Source organism: Rhinatrema bivittatum, chromosome 2 (assembly GCF_901001135.1).
Source record: "Rhinatrema bivittatum chromosome 2, aRhiBiv1.1, whole genome shotgun sequence".
Classification (NCBI taxonomy): Eukaryota; Metazoa; Chordata; class Amphibia; order Gymnophiona; family Rhinatrematidae; genus Rhinatrema; species Rhinatrema bivittatum.
The window spans coordinates 471,372,933-471,388,950 of record NC_042616.1 but is presented as its reverse complement, the minus strand read 5'-3'; positions in this window follow the sequence as shown (position 1 = coordinate 471,388,950).

Genomic DNA, 16,018 nt, shown 5'->3' with positions numbered 1-16,018 from the left:
AGACTCTTTAAACCCAGCAAAAATGGCTGTTTTAATTGTTTTTTTAAGCTTACTCCTCCTCCAGAGCAGCAAAGAACCTGTGCACTTGCAAGGGCGTGTAAGTATTTACCTGCTCATCTCTTGGCCACACCCTGTAATCCCCAAGTCCTGCCCAGACCATGCCCCTTTTTGAAATCAAGTGTGTTGTACATGCAGCGGGAGATACATGTGCATATGGATGGCTTTTAAAATTCAGTTGGCTTGCATAAACCCATCTTGTATGCACATCCCTAATGTATGCACATGCCAGGGTTTTAAAATTCACCTACAAGTTTTCAACTGAAATATTCACATAAATGTAAACTTGCTATTCATTTTCCTAGATTTTGATGCCACTCCCTTATTAGGATGTTACATTTAGAGATTTAATGAAACAGGAACCTAAATTTAGGGCCTCAGCCATCCAAAATCTGTAAGTTAGGAGCCTAAACCCTTTGAAAACTGACTACCGAGTAGATTTTAAAAACTTTTACGTGCTCGTCCATGTGCGCGCGCACACATGGACATGTGATTTTATGACATGCACACGCCGGTGTGCGCATGTCATAAAATCAGGGGTCGGCGTGCGCAAGGGGGGTGCACATTTGTGCAACCTGTGCGTGCTGACGCCTGCGGGCTTCCACAGTTCCCTACCCCTATACTAACCTTCCTACCCATGTACTAACCTTCCCACCCCCTAGCCCTATAATAACACCCCCCCCCCAAATCCTAGTCTTACCATTTGCTCCTGCCTCGGGACAGGAGCAAATTGCACACACTGGCACCCTACCAGCACACGATCCCCCAGTATAGCGGCAAATGGCCACTGTGCTGGGCGCCTCTAGCCATGCCCCACCCCCTGGACCTCCCTGACCCCTCCTCGAGGCCTCAGGACTTACACGCATCCCAGGGATTTACACATGTGGCCGGGTCTTTGATAATTGGCCTGGCGCAAGTAAGCCCGTGATTTACGGGCGTAAGGCTTTGAAAATGTACCTATATATATCTTTTTTTTTCCCTTTATTTATTTATTTATTTATTTATTTATTTAAAGTATATAATCAATTTATGACATAAATATTGATATGAAGAAGATGAAAGCACACTAGTGCAGCTATTATTGTCCATCCTGTAGAGAGAAAAAACTGTCAAATTCAAAGCAATCTGTGATGGGCTTGAAAGGGACAATAGCTAATAGCTGTCCAAGGTCCTGAAGAGAGATTAATTGTGTAAGTGATAGTGAAAGAGAAAATGTTATACTTGTACATGTTATTCATCAGAAATTAAAAGGGAAATTTATGTTAGCAATTAATTCCTTTTAAAAAACTAAGGCTAGAAATATTTTGATTAAAGGGGAAAAAGCAGTCAAAATTAAATCCGAGTAGAATTGTGGGAAATAATACCCAATCTGTTCCAATGTAGAGGAGTGAACGATAAAGAAGAGTCTGATGAAAATATAATAAATTTGACACAGTAATATTGGAACTGTTCTCTTAAAATGAGCTTTAAATAAACTGGTTGGGAACTGAATGTTCAGTTACTGACTCACTGTGCAGACAGCTGCAGCAACAGTCTGTGAAGTTAGTGACACGTTTCTACGAGAACAGAAACTTTAAATTCTGATGTTGATTGAAAAAGAAAGTAAAATAATATGAAGTGAAAAGAGAAATTGAAGTAAAATTAAAAATAAAGATCTGCACCACTGAGTCTTCAAAGTTATGGGGAGGAGTAAGGGGAGGGTCTGGGGACCACCATACCACCGGCGTTTATTTTGTATGTAAGTGAGGTGGGATCCACTAGACCCCCTGGGATGATGATGTCTTTCGGGAGAGGTGCTAGGGGAGGAGTCTGCAGCTGGAGGGTTGATTGGGGGTGTAATTATTTGGTTGGGGTATTTTGTACAAAAGGAAGGAGGTCTGGAAAGAGGGGGAAGAGCATCACTGTGCACCAAATTCGACCCGAGCGCCTGCATAGTTGTGGCAGTGGATGGGTTCTGCCAAGAACCTCTGTGGGGTATTTTTCATGGTTGGGGGGGGGGGGGGGGGGCGGAGACTTTTTGGCAATGTTGCTAGCATAAACAAATTCACAGACCCAAACTAGACAGGTAACAACAATCTTATACATACAAGTAGATTTTCAAAGGCCCTCGTGCACAAATACCGGGGTTTATGGGCATGGCTAGGCCTTGCACGTAACAGGCCCAGGCACGCGCATAAACCCCAGTACACACACAGGTGCCGGGCCTCTCCGAAGGGGATGGCAGAGGGCAGGAGCTGGGCAGGGTGGGGTGGGGGGGGGGGTGGACCGGGACAGCGCCATTTGATGCTGTCCTGGGGAAATGTGCACCGGTAGCCGGCCAGCGCATGGAGATTAATGCTGCCCCAGAGGAGCAGTCAGTAATGAAATAAAAAATTTGGGGAAAGTTAGGTTAGGTTTACGAGGTGGAGGAGAGGGGAAGAGGGAGGTAGTTTAGGTAGGGGGGGGGTACGGAAGTTCCCTCCCAGTCTGCTCCTTAATTGGAGCGGACTGAGAGGCAACTGGGGGAGGCCCAATTGCATCACCACACGTATTGCCCCCCCCCCTTGCACGCGCCGCCTGCACATGCGTGTGCGGATGTTATAAAATCGGTACATCCATTTGTACACGCCGGGAACTGCGTGCATATGGACAGGCGCGTGATACTTCAGAAATCGACCCCATGATGATTGCAGAGGAGACAAAATTAAAGACTACCAAAAGAAAATATGCAGAACATGTTCTCCTCTTTGGTGTGATAACTTTTCAATATGTTTTAAAGATTTTTCACAAGGAATGGAATGTTGTTGCCAATCGTTTATTGTAAACCGACGAGATATCTTAGATTGAATGTCGGTATATAAAAATAACTAAATGAATAATCTCTTCAAAGCAGCTTGACATTTGAAAAGCAAAACTTAGTACACAACAAATTTATTTCTATATATATATTAATTCATAATTAAATTCACAGTTTATCAGAGGCACAAAGTATATTGGTGGCTAGTAGTTTTGCTTCAAAACTTCAAAAATATACAAACTTTACTGCTAGAAATGTACGTTTTAAGCTTGTACAGATTACAGAAAACAACTTCTGATTTTGATTTCAGTCTTTGGCCCTTTACCTCTTCCTATAGGCTCCCTACCCGGTTCCCAAAGGTAACTGTAAATGCCTTCTAATCCTTTCCTTTCTCAGTATTCTGTCTTTCTAATTCTCCCACAATTCTCCTAGCAGCACTAAGCTTGTCCTTCAGTTCTGGGAATGTAGTTATTTCTTGCATTAATTACTGTTGTGACCACTTTCATCTGTGGGCTTATCCTTTCCCACAATTCTTCCCCAAAATCTTTATCATCATATTCTGAGTAATCTGCCTCTTCTAAATGCAGAATATCTGCAGTAAGAGCAAGTAGCTGATTCTGTGTTATTATGTAATAAATCTTCTGAATGAATACATGAATGAATGAATGAATGAATGAATGAGTAAATACATTTCCACTGGTTCTGAGTCCTGGACTCTGGGTCTCCATATGGAACAAACCCTCAAGGGTCTTTATGGGTATGAATTCCCGTAGATTTGCATGTATGCACTAGTGAGTGGTTGCCTTGCTTAGCTACATTAACTACAGTCCATAATCCCTCATTTGCTGCTGCTCTGGCAATATCCTGATAACCATTACATGTTCAGTCATCTTCTATTACATTTTAGATAACCATTCTCTGTCTGTCTCTGAAGTCAATGGACCAAACCTGTCTGCTGCTGTTTTCACATGTGCTGCTGATATACCGTATTTGTCACTTCGGAGATCATCTCTGTGACATAGGGGTTAACAACACCTTGTCTACATCTTTTCCTGGTTATTATAAAATAGGTGTTGGTGGTATTAGGCAGTGTTGAACATTCTGTTCAACACTGCCTAATTTTCATATACAGGTGCATACAGGAAATTGAGGCATGCACTGGGAGGTACTGTATGTATGATGGTGGTCTCAACAGATGGATCGGGGGGGGGGGGTCATCATATTTTGGATCCAGTCTGTCTCACCACTTTCATCCTTTCCTCTGCTCCTTGTTTTACCTTTCCTAAAATGCCACTTTCACTCTCTTGCTTTCTAACAGATGGACCATTAAAGCCGCTACCTGTTCCTGACATGGGATATAACCTGTTCTTTGATAGCATTGTGACGAAACAAGCCGAGTCCTTATTTTAGCAACCTTTACTGTATATCTTAACCAGGGATGGATTTAGGATTTTTTGAAGCCCTTGGGCCGTTTTGGTGCTTTAAACCTCCCACCTCCTATAAGGGTTTGTTTCAGGATAGCAGAGGGCAGTTCTCTGCTCAGTGAGATCCAGCAGAGCTGGAAGACAGCAAAATCTTAACCGACCTGCTGACCCTAAATGTTTGCCGCCCTAGGCAGAGGCATAATGAGTGCCTATTGACAAATCCAGGGCTGTTCTTAACTTAACACCTTCCCTTCTTATTCCCTCTCCAGTTGCTTACTCTCCTTCTATCCCTGGGCTATCGTTGTGTCTGTTTCCAGTCTTTCTGATGCGAGATGATATTGCTGTGTTTGGTAATGATCTGTCTCTTCAAAACTACTTCCATTATTTCTCCAGCCTCAATCTTGTCTTGCTTTTCACCAATCAATTTTGTTTGTTTCTGAATTATTCCCCACAGTGCTCAGACCCCATTTGCTTTAATCTTTTCCTTCCCTGGCTTTGGGGGCCAATGTAATAAACTGTGCACTGAAAGGAGCACAAAAGGGTTCACCCTTTAGCACAGCCTGTTGAAACTGGGCCTGCTGGCAAAAGGGTCCACCTTCTGCCATCCTTAATGGGACAAGCAGTTGTAGGGTAGGAACAGTAGAGCTCCATTCCCAGTGGTAACAATGGTGTGGTGCAACGACAGGGTGAGAGGGAGTTCTGTGTTCAGCCGCACACACGCATGCACACAGAGAAAATACCGAGGGGCTTGCCTGCACTCGTAAAGGCCTAACTTGGGGCTAATTCTCAGGAAAGGGGGAGATGCTGAGGGGCTTCTGTTCCTCAAGGCTTCTCTGACACACAGACAAACATGCACACATACATAGACTGAGTCATTGGCTGGTAAGTTTATTTGAACACTTGCTAAGCAAAAGGATAATAACACAAAAGATAAATAACAGCAAGTACTAGAGAGCTGATTGCAAGAAAATAATAATAACAATAATAATAACTAATAGAAAGGTCTTAAAAGATGCATATAAAGATAGCTAATCTTATCTTCCTAATGATAGTTGAAATGGGCCCAACAAATCCATTGGTGCTCACAGCTCTGGAAGTCTGACAAGCAACAACGATGATGCTATTCTTACAGCTCTGCTTATCTTTATAGAGTTTTTTTCTGCTTGGAGTGAGAGAAAGTTCCCCCTCCCTTTCTTTGGGGCTGATGTAATAAGGCCCGTGGCAAAACAGGCGATCGTTATGAGCACGGGTTTGGATCACCGGGCGCAGCTAAAGCGGGTGCTTCCATGGAATGTAAAAAACATAAATTATGCAACTGATTTACATAAGTGCGGTAAGGCTCTATGCAATAAGCGGCCGCATCCACACCGAAAACCTGCGCCAATAATCCATGCATAAAAGCGAGCGAGTAAATGGGTGTGGAATATATTTTTAATATTTCAAATAACCGTGCAGTAGAGAAAATGGCAAATATTTTCATGGCAGGGAGATAGGTGCTCAGATGGGCATGAATCTGGCTGCACAGGGGCCAAGATCGACGCTCAGCTGGGTGAGAATCTAGACGCTCGAGCACCCAGAAAGGCACCTAGCTAATCATGAATCTGGCTGTCGGTCACCAATAGGCATTCACCTGGGATCTTGACCTCCGAGATAGGCACTCAGCCTGGCTGAATGCCATTCTGAACGCTTAGTTGCTGAGCTAAGCACTTAGCTAGGCATGAAGCTGGATGCTCAGGTGTCCGGAAAGGTGCCTAGCTAAGCACAAATCTGGCCGCACAGGCAAGGGTTTCTCCTAACACCTTATTCTTCCCCTCCCCCACTAACCCCTCTCCAACCACCCACCCACTCCCATCCTCCCTCCCCCCTCTCAAAAGATCATCAACCCCACCCCTTCCCATGCATGGGTTTCTCCTAACATCTTATCCTCCCCGTCCCCCATTACTAATCGCCTTCGAAGTGTTACTTCCAGCACACCTCTCTAACCACCCTTTCCCATCCTCCCTCACCCTTCCAAAAGTCCATCAACCCCACTACTCTGTCTCCCCCGCCTCCCCAAGCATGGGTTTATCCTAGCACCTTCCTCTCCTACTCTCCCAGTACCAACCCTCCTTCCCACTACTACCTCAACTAAGCCCTCTCCCATGCCTTGTTCTTATTTCCTTCCCCGTTTCCCATCATCTCCCCCCCCCCTCCAAAAACAGTGTGGAAATCTCCACTTCTCAGCACACTAGCATCAGAATACTAGTGTCGATGAGAGCAGAGACTACCACCCCATTGTGAAGGGGAATTAACTGCAACACAGTTGCTGAGCTTGGTAGAGGAGTTCTGTGTGTGTTATCTGCCCAGCTCTGTAAGGCAGTGGACCCTGGACAATAGGCTGGCAAACACAAAGACCACCCATACTAAGGACAAGATCCAACACAACGGGAGTTAGTGCGCACTAACACGAAAAACAAATTTTAGCGAAATTTCAGAAACATTTTTCATTTTTTGGTTCCCCCAAACCATACCGAATTAGGCAATTTCATTGAAATTGCCTAATTTTGGAAAAATGAATGCACATCACTTGTAGAGAACATTTTAAAAAAATATATAATTCTTAAAAAATTAAACATTTATTGTCAATGCATTAAACAGAATATACAAGAGCAGGTATCAGAGCCTTAAACACAATTTCAGAACTTTCTGGCACAGTCCAAGAGAGAATGGTGCTGCACAGCCAAAATAGTCTGTTATCACCTTTTGCCTTATTTCACTCCCTTTCACTGTGTTGCTTTCTGGGGCTGGAGCGCACATCTCTGGTTCTGTTTCAAGTCCCGGGTTCAGTTCCTGCTCGATGCCATGCTGAAGGGCTATATTGTGGAACAGCATGCTACTACAATAGCAGCTACTTTTTCAGGTGAGTATTGGAAAGCCCCTCTAAAATGGTCCAGGCACCAGAATTAGGGATGTGAATCGTTTTTCAACGATTAAAATTATCGTCCGATATTTTTAATATCGTCTTAAATCGTTATAGAACACAATACAATAGAAATTCTAACGATTTATCGTTAAAAATCGTTAAATCGTGTTAGTGCGCACTAACGGGAGTTAGTGCGCACTAACTCCCAGTTAGTGCGCACTAACAGAAAATGATACAAATTGACACTTTCCAGGTCAGTGAAGGTCAGTTAGGAATGAATATGTATTCCTATTGGCTGGCTGTGCTCTTATCTATTGATGTTACCAAGGTTCCCACTGAGGTAATGGTTGGGGGGATGTGAAATGGAAACAGTTGGAAGCTTGACAAAAAAAGTAATGTGATGATCATCACTCATGTGACTAGAACTTGTTTGTTTATTATTTTTGTTAGCAGGCACGTGAAATGCCTAGGTAGGCAGGCAGTGCACCACTCCAGCAGTCACATCATTGCTTCCTGTGCATTGCATTATGTGCACACATTGACTCCAGCTTGGGGACAAGGCAGGTCTCCTTTACTGCACACATTGACTCCAGCTTGGGGAAAATGGCAGGTCTCCTTTACTGCACACATTGATTCCAGCTTGGGGATAAGGCAGGTCTCCTTTACTGCACCCATTGACTCCAGCTTGGGTACAAGGCAGGTCTCCTTTCCTGCACACAATGACTCCAGTTTGGGGAAAAGGCAGGTCTCCTTTACAGCACATTGACTCCAGCTTGGGGAAAAGGCTGTTCTCCTTTACTGCACACATTGATTCCAGCTTGGGGATAAGGCAGGTCTCCTTTACTGCACACATTGACTCCAGCTTGGGGAAAAGGCAGGTCTCCTTTACAGCACATTGACTCCAGCTTGGGTACAAGGCAGGTCTCCTTTCCTGCACACATTGACTCCAGCTTGGGGAAAAGGCAGGTCTCCTTTACAGCACATTGACTCCAGCTTGGGGAAAAGGCAGGTCTCCTTTACTGCACACATTGATTCCAGCTTGTGGACAAGGCAGATCTCCTTTACTGAACACACTGACTCCAGCTGGGGAAAAGGCAGGTCTCCTTTCCTGCACACATTGACTCCAGCTTGTGGAAAAGGCAGGTCTCCTTTACTGCACACACTGACTCCAGCTGGGGAAAAGGCAGGTCTCCTTTCCTGCACACATTGACTCCAGCTTGTGGAAAAGGCAGGTCTCCTTTCCTGCACACATTGACTCCAGCTTGTGGAAAAGGCAGGTCTCCTTTACTGCACACATTGACTCCAGCTTGTGCCAGGGTTAGGGCACTGTGTGCAGGAAGATCACAACACCCCTGGTATCAGGGTTAGGGCACAAGTTCTAGTCACATTGACTGATCACATTACTTTTTTTGTCAAGCTACCAACTGTTTCCATTTCCCATTCCCCATATACTGTCAGTGGGAACCTTGGTAACATGAATAAATAAGAGGGCAGCCAATAGGAATACATATTCATTCCTAAACTGACCTTAACTTACCTGAAAAGTGTCAAATTGTATCATTTTCTGTTAGTTTTTTTCCAATTAGTGCGCACTAACTCCCGCTAGTGCGCACTAATCGTAAAAAACGATTTTTAACAATTTTTTAACTAAAAAATCGTGCCAAACACGATTTTCTTCTCCTGCCAGACGATTTTGATCGTTAAGACGATAGGGCACACGATTCACATCCCTAACCAGAATCTACTTTTAAGTAAACCAAATGTGTGTTCTATTACCCCCCTCCCCCCCGGTTTTGACATATGCCTGCTGATATCTTCTTTCAGCAGCATTTCGAGAAACTGCTAATGGCGTCAGCAGCCACAACCTGCATCCATAGCCAGTGTCACCTTTAGAACACAAAAAATAATATCTTTTCTAAAACAAAATATGATTGCTCTTCCTGAAAGCTCCCTGCCATCTTTACCCACCCCTGCGAGTTAACCACTGAAACATTTAATCATGCACACTGGTTGTTCATGAACCTATAAACCCTTACTATTCTGCCTTAGATGCTTAGCACTGCATGCTGACGTGTGGCAAATTATTAGGCATGAAACCACCCATGTAGCATTCAGCATGTACAATGATGACTTAACTAAATCTGTCTGCATGCATATTAGTACATTCTGTCAGATACATGTTTGCTCCGGTAACTATTGTTCGGTCAGCTTGAAGGGTCCCAGGGTATAATATTATAACCTCGCTCTTGCATGTGTACTAAAATGCAAAGCAAAAAGTAACACATATGAGTTCGCAGGTGAATAACTAATTTAATAGGGCACACATGTAACAGAAAGCACATGCTTACCAGACTTTTATTCCCTCCTCTGCACAGTTGCTTCTGTTTTTAACGGTACACCCCATCCCCACATAGCAAATAACAATTAAAAAGAAGTCACTTTTTTATATCTTACCAAGCAACCAGCCTTCACCATATTTCCCTTCAGTGAATTGCTGTGCCAGTGCTGACTGTGCCAGGATGAAAGAATCATGACTGCTACCAGGGAATTTTGCCACCACGCTGAGAATCCTCTGGTCAGCGTTACACACCACTTGCACATTGAGGGAGTGGTAATACCTTTGATTCCGGTATGCCATCTCTCTTCCATGAGGAGGAGTGAGAGCCACATGGGTACAGTCGATAGCTCCCATCACATTTGGCATACCTGCTATGTCGAAAAACGCTCTCTTTATTTGCTGCCTCTCCCGAAGCTGCTGTGGGTATTTGATGTACTGTGTGACCCTCTTCAGTATGTCCCTCAGTATCTGGGTGAAGTGACGGGAGAATGTGGATTGCTCCATAGGGATGTGAATCGTTTTTCAACGATTAAAATTATCGTCCGATAATGTTTATATCGTCTTAAATCGTTATAGAACACGATACAATAGAAATTCTAACGATTTATCGTTAAAAATCGTTAAATCGTGTTAGTGCGCACTAACTCGAGTTAGTGCGCACTAACTCCCCGTTAGTGCGCACTAACTCGATTTAGTGCGCACTAACTGAAAATGATACAAATAAACACTTTCCAGGTCACTGAAGGTCAGTTAGGAATGAATATGAGTTCCTATTGGCTGGCTGCCCTCTTATCTATTGATATTACCAAGGTTACCACTGAGGTGATGGTTGGGGGGATGGGAAATGGAACTGGAAACTAACGAACACCAACAGAAAATGAAACAAAGTGTTCACACTTCCCAGGTCAGTAAAGGTCACTTAGGAATGAATATGTATGTATGTATTCCTATTGGCTGGCTGTGCTCTTATCTATTGATGTTACCAATATGGTTGGGGGGATGTGAAATGGAAACAGTTGGAAGCTTGACAAAAAAAGTAATGTAATGATCAGCACTCACGTGACTAGAACTTGTTTGTTATTATTTTTGTTAGCAGGCACCTGAAATGCTAGTGCATGTTGAATTTGCCAATCACTGTGCATTTTAGAAAGGTGGTCCTGGCTGGAACTGTACACAGTTCAAATATATGTAATTGATTGTTGGTAAGTGTATTTTTTAAGTAGCCACACTGGCACCAGTATGTTTACTTTTCCTCCTACTTAACTCACTAGCTCAGCTTTGTAAGAAGGGCTTCTCTGCTTGTGTGTTGTTTTTGTTTGGTGTGAGGAGAGCAGAAACATCAGATCTTTATTCAATCTACTACAGTCATCTCTTACAGTGCCCTATCCCTATTAATACCAGGAGTGTTGTGATCTTCCTGCACACAGTGCCCTAACCCTGATACCAGTCTGAGACAGCTCCCTCCCTGCATTACTAGTGAGAGGCTGGCTTCACAGACAGGGGGGAGCTGCCTGACCCTCACTCCTGACTTCCCCCATGTCCCAGCTGGTGAATGGTGTGTGGGTGAGGGGGGGGGGAGGATGGTGAAGTCTGAGACAGCTCCCTCCCTGCATTACTAGTGAGAGGCTGGCTTCACAGACAGGGGGGAGCTGCCTGTCCCTCACTCCTGACTTCCCCCATGTCCCAGCTAGTGAATGGTGTGTGGGTGAGGGGGGGGGGTGGATGGTGAAGTCTGAGACAGCTCCCTCCCTGCATTACTAGTGAGAGGCTGGCTTCACAGACAGGGGGGAGCTGCCTGACCCTCACTCCTGACTTCCCCCATGTCCCAGCTAGTGAATGGTGTGTGGGTGAGGGGGGGGGGAGGATGGTGAAGTCTGAGACAGCTCCCTCCCTGCATTACTAGTGAGAGGCTGGCTTCGCAGACAGGGGGGCGCTGCCTGACCCTCACTCCTGACTTCCCCCATGTCCCAGCTAGTGAATGGTGTGTGGGTGAGGGGGGGGGGGAGGATGGTGAAGTCTGAGACAGCTCCCTCCCTGCATTACTAGTGAGAGGCTGGCTTCACAGACAGGGGGGAGCTGCCTGACCCTCACTCCTGACTTCCCCCATGTCCCAGCTAGTGAATGGTGTGTGGGTGAGGGGGGGGGGGGGGGATGGTGAAGTCTGAGACAGCTCCCTCCCTGCATTACTAGTGAGAGGCTGGCTTCACAGACAGGGGGGGGCTGCCTGACCCTCACTCCTGACTTCCCCCATGTCCCAGCTAGTGAATGGTGTGTGGGTAAGGGGGGGGGGGGAGGATGGTGAAGTCTGAGACAGCTCCCTCCCTGCATTACTAGTGAGAGGCTGGCTTCACAGACAGGGGGGAGCTGCCTGACCCTCACTCCTCCGGGGTATTGTGATCTTCCTGCACACAGTGCCCTATCCCTGATACCAGGGGTGTTGTGATCTTCCTGCATGCAGTGCCCTATCCCTATTAATACCAGGAGTGTTGTGATCTTCCTGCATGCAGTGCCCTATCCCTATTAATACCAGGAGTGTTGTGATCTTCCTGCATGCAGTGCCCTATCCCTGATATCGGGATGTGTGCAAGAAGATCACAACACCCCCGGTATCAGGAATAGGGCACTGTGTGCAGGAAGATCACAACACCCCCAGTATCAGGAATAGGGCACTGTGTGCAGGAAGATCACAACACCCCTGGTATTAGGGATAGGGCACTGTGTGCAGGAAGATCACAACACTCCTGGTATTAATAGGGATAGGTCACTGTGTGCAGGAAGATCACAATACCCCTGGTATCAGGGTTAGTGCACAAGTTCTAGTCACATTGACTGATCACATTACTTGTTTTGTCAAGCTACCAACTGTTTCCATTTCCCATCCCCCATATACTGTCAGTAGGAAACTTGGTAACATGAATAAATAAGAGGGCAGCCAATAGGAATACATATTCATTCCTAAACTGACCTTAACTGACCTGAAAAGTGTCAAATTGTATCATTTTCAGTTAGTGCGCACTAACTCCCAGTTAGTGCGCACTAACTCCTGTTAGTGCGCACTAACTCGAGTTAGTGCGCACTAATCGGAAAAAACGATTTTTAACGATTTTTTAACTAAAAAATCGTGCCTAAGACGATTTTCTTGCCCTGCCACACGATTTCTATCGTTAAGACGATATGGAAAACGATTCACATCCCTATTGCTCCATGCCAGTCACCACAGCCACTGTGTTTTGGAAAGAACCAGCAGCCAGAAACTGAAGGGCTCTGTGCAGCTTCACCAGGCCTGGGATGGCATGTCCATGTTCTGTGAGGGGATCAATGTCCTCTCTGAGCTCTTCATACAGGCCCATGATAGCCCTGGAGCTCAGTTTGAAGATCTTCATGACATCCATCTCTAGCATACCCACCAGTGTGGTCCTGAGGTGAAATATCCACTCCCTCCATACTCTTCTGTGGTCTGTTCCAACCAGAGCAACCTGCTCCTCATGATCCCTCCATTCCACCTACTTACTCTTGATCATTTCTCTTCTGCCATGACCTCTGTTACCTGCCAAACCTTTTAATGCTGTCATCCTTTGGTGAACCTGCAGGATATACCACAGCATCAGGAATAATTGGACACAATTAGAAATCTCCATCAATGAAATCACACCAGAGCTGCACGGACACACAACTGCACCACACCAATGTGTTGTGAACCTGTTATAGTTAGTGAGGTTTTGCGTGGACCCTTGGACACTGTGGCAGCTGACCACACCCACGGGGGGAAGTCCCATGAGGGGCCACAGGTCAGGCTCAGCTCTGGACACACAAACACAGTTAGTTCTTTATTTAGACAGTTTGAGAAGCCACCAGAGGTGGCAGTAGTGAGTAGAAGATGTAGCCCGGATGGGCTAGTATTCCCCAAGGCGCTGGAACAGCGGTTTCTCCGGTAGCAGTGCTGTAGTGGAGAGAACTGAGAAAGTGAGTACAATAGAACATTCACAGAGTTCCAAATATGGAGAAGCCCCAAGATAGGGAGAGCTGGCCCTCGAGGAGTGAGTACCAGATCCCTGGAGGTAGAGAGACTCGTTGGCAAAGTACTCACTCAGCAGTTCCACGTAAGAAATGGCACTGGTGCTGGAACGGGGGCAGGCCCTTGAGGAGTGAGTACCTGGTTCCAGGGAGACAGCCCTGAGGAGTAGATGATAGTAGTACTCACTGATGGTGTCTGTAGCAAATTCTTCCAAGTAGAAGAGGAGATAGGTTCAGGCAGCGGGTCAGGGAACATGGGCCCTCGAGGAGCAAGTACCGGTTACCTGACAGCGACCTGAAAGAAGCAAAGAGGACCCCGAGGAGCGGGTACCCCGTTAGCAGAAAGAGTCCAATAGATGTTGGAAGGATGAGTAGCTGGGTATGGAGAGCAAATCCCATCCATAAAATTACCCTTGCTAACTCAACAGCTAGCAATAAACAGTAGGCTTAAATATCCAGGCAGCATGACGTCATCACAGGGGGATGCCCCTGAGGAACGCGCCAATGAGGAAATAAGAATGAGGGCCGCATGGCGCGTGCACCCTAAGGTACCTGGAAAGCATGGCGGGAGGCAGCGCCCAAGCCGGTCCGGGGACGCCGGAGAGGACGGCAGATGGACGCAATGGCAGCCAGGCGTCCATTAAGATCAGGAGGAGTCGCAGATAAGGAAAGGTAGGGGGAGTGAAACCATCAGGCAGCGACGGTCGCAACAGAACCTGCCCGCGACAAGCGCGGGCAGGCCCCCTACCTTTCCAAGGCCGGTCGGATCGCTGACTCTCTTTTCCTGCGGCAGGCAGTGCCGCTGTCTTTGAGCTGCTCCGTGACCGTCTCCTGCCCTGCGTGGCAGGGCTGAGCCCCGCCGGGAGCCTCCCTTCGCAGCCGACGCTGCTGCTGCTGCTCCTGGGGTCTTTGGAAGGCAGGAAGGCCGTCCTTGCCTTGCCTGCTCTTTCCTCCATCTTCGACAGGGCTGCCACTGCCGAGACCTCTGTCCTCGGGCCTCCCACGTGGCAGACGCCACCAGCATGTCTGCTCTCTTCCTGCTCCCTCATAGGTGTGGGCGCGTGCCTGTGTTCAACATTTAAAGGGCCTGCGGTGAGAAATGGTCCCGCGGCCCTGAGATGATGTCATCGACCACTCCGGCATCAGCCCTATAAAAGGGGCCCTGGGCAGTCCATCTTTGCCTTCACAAGGAGATAGTTGCTCTTGGATGTTCCTGTCCTTCTCTCCAGGAATCTTCTCTGTTCCATCTCATCTTCAATGTCCTGTGTTCCTCTTTCCTCATTGGAGCTCCATGTCTCATCCAGATGTCCGTGATCCAGTCCAGATGTCCGTCTTCTGTTCTTGATGTCTATGGTCAGTCTTGATGTCTGTCTTCCAGTTCCTGAAGTCCATGATCCACTCTAGATGTCCGTCTTCCATTCCTGATGTCCATGTTCCTGAAGACCATGATCCCATCCAGATGTCCATCTTCCATTCCTGATGTTCTGCGTTCCGGTCCTGATGTTCCATAATCCAGCCTTGATGTTCCTGTTGTCTGCAATCCAGTCCTCATGTTCCATGATCCAGCCTTGATGTCCCAAACCCTTGGTTCCTCATTGCCACATTTTCACGGACCATGACATGGCATATGCCATGTCATGGTCCGCAACCAGCCCCACGGGCAACCTGTGTAGGGCGCCTTGTGGCACAAGGCCTGCCTTCTCTCTGCAAGCACAAGCCTCCGGGAGACTCTGTTGTTAAGCCTTGTTCCTGAACCTTGAATCTCTTGTTCCCGGTCTACAGAGTCCCCTTGTGTCTGCTCCGTCCATGTCCAAGACTCTGCCGGATCCTGCTCCTCGTCAGCATGGTCCGTGACAAGCCACAGGTGGCTGTGTAGGGCATGCCCCGGTGCAGGCCTCTATGGAATCTTCGCCATGCTCCAGTCTCATTTTCCATTATCTCACCTAGAGTCTGCTTTGAGTCCAGTGTGGTCCGCGACCAGCCATGTGGGCGGGCTGTATAGGTTGCGCTGCATTGCAGTCTCAACCTAGTACTTGATCCTGAGTCCTCGTCTTCAGTACCTCGATCCTTGATCCTGAGTCCTCATTCAAGTACCCACGTCATCCAAGTACCTATGTCTTTGCTTGAGTCTTCATCCCAGTCTTCATGTCCTGCCTTCAGTCTCTGCCTGGCCTCACACACTCGTCATTCCCAAGCGGCAGGTCCGAAAGGGCTGTCGAGTGGCCAGAGGGCTACTCTCGTGTCCAGCATTGTGTTGCTGGGTCACACTGTTGTGTGCAGGTCCAGCGGAGGCCGGGTCCAGTCTTGTTCCTGCTAGCCCATGCTCGAGCATGCCTCGCCTGTCTCAGCAACTCTTCAGAGATCCTCTGGGGTCAAGCCGTGGTCCAAGAGCACACAATCCCCTAGAAAGTGAAACTGCTTTCCTAGTGCTTCCTAACACATTGCAAGCAATGGAATAAAATGACTCCCAAGTCGGTGCTATCACTTAACTCTAGCTCTGACTGTGG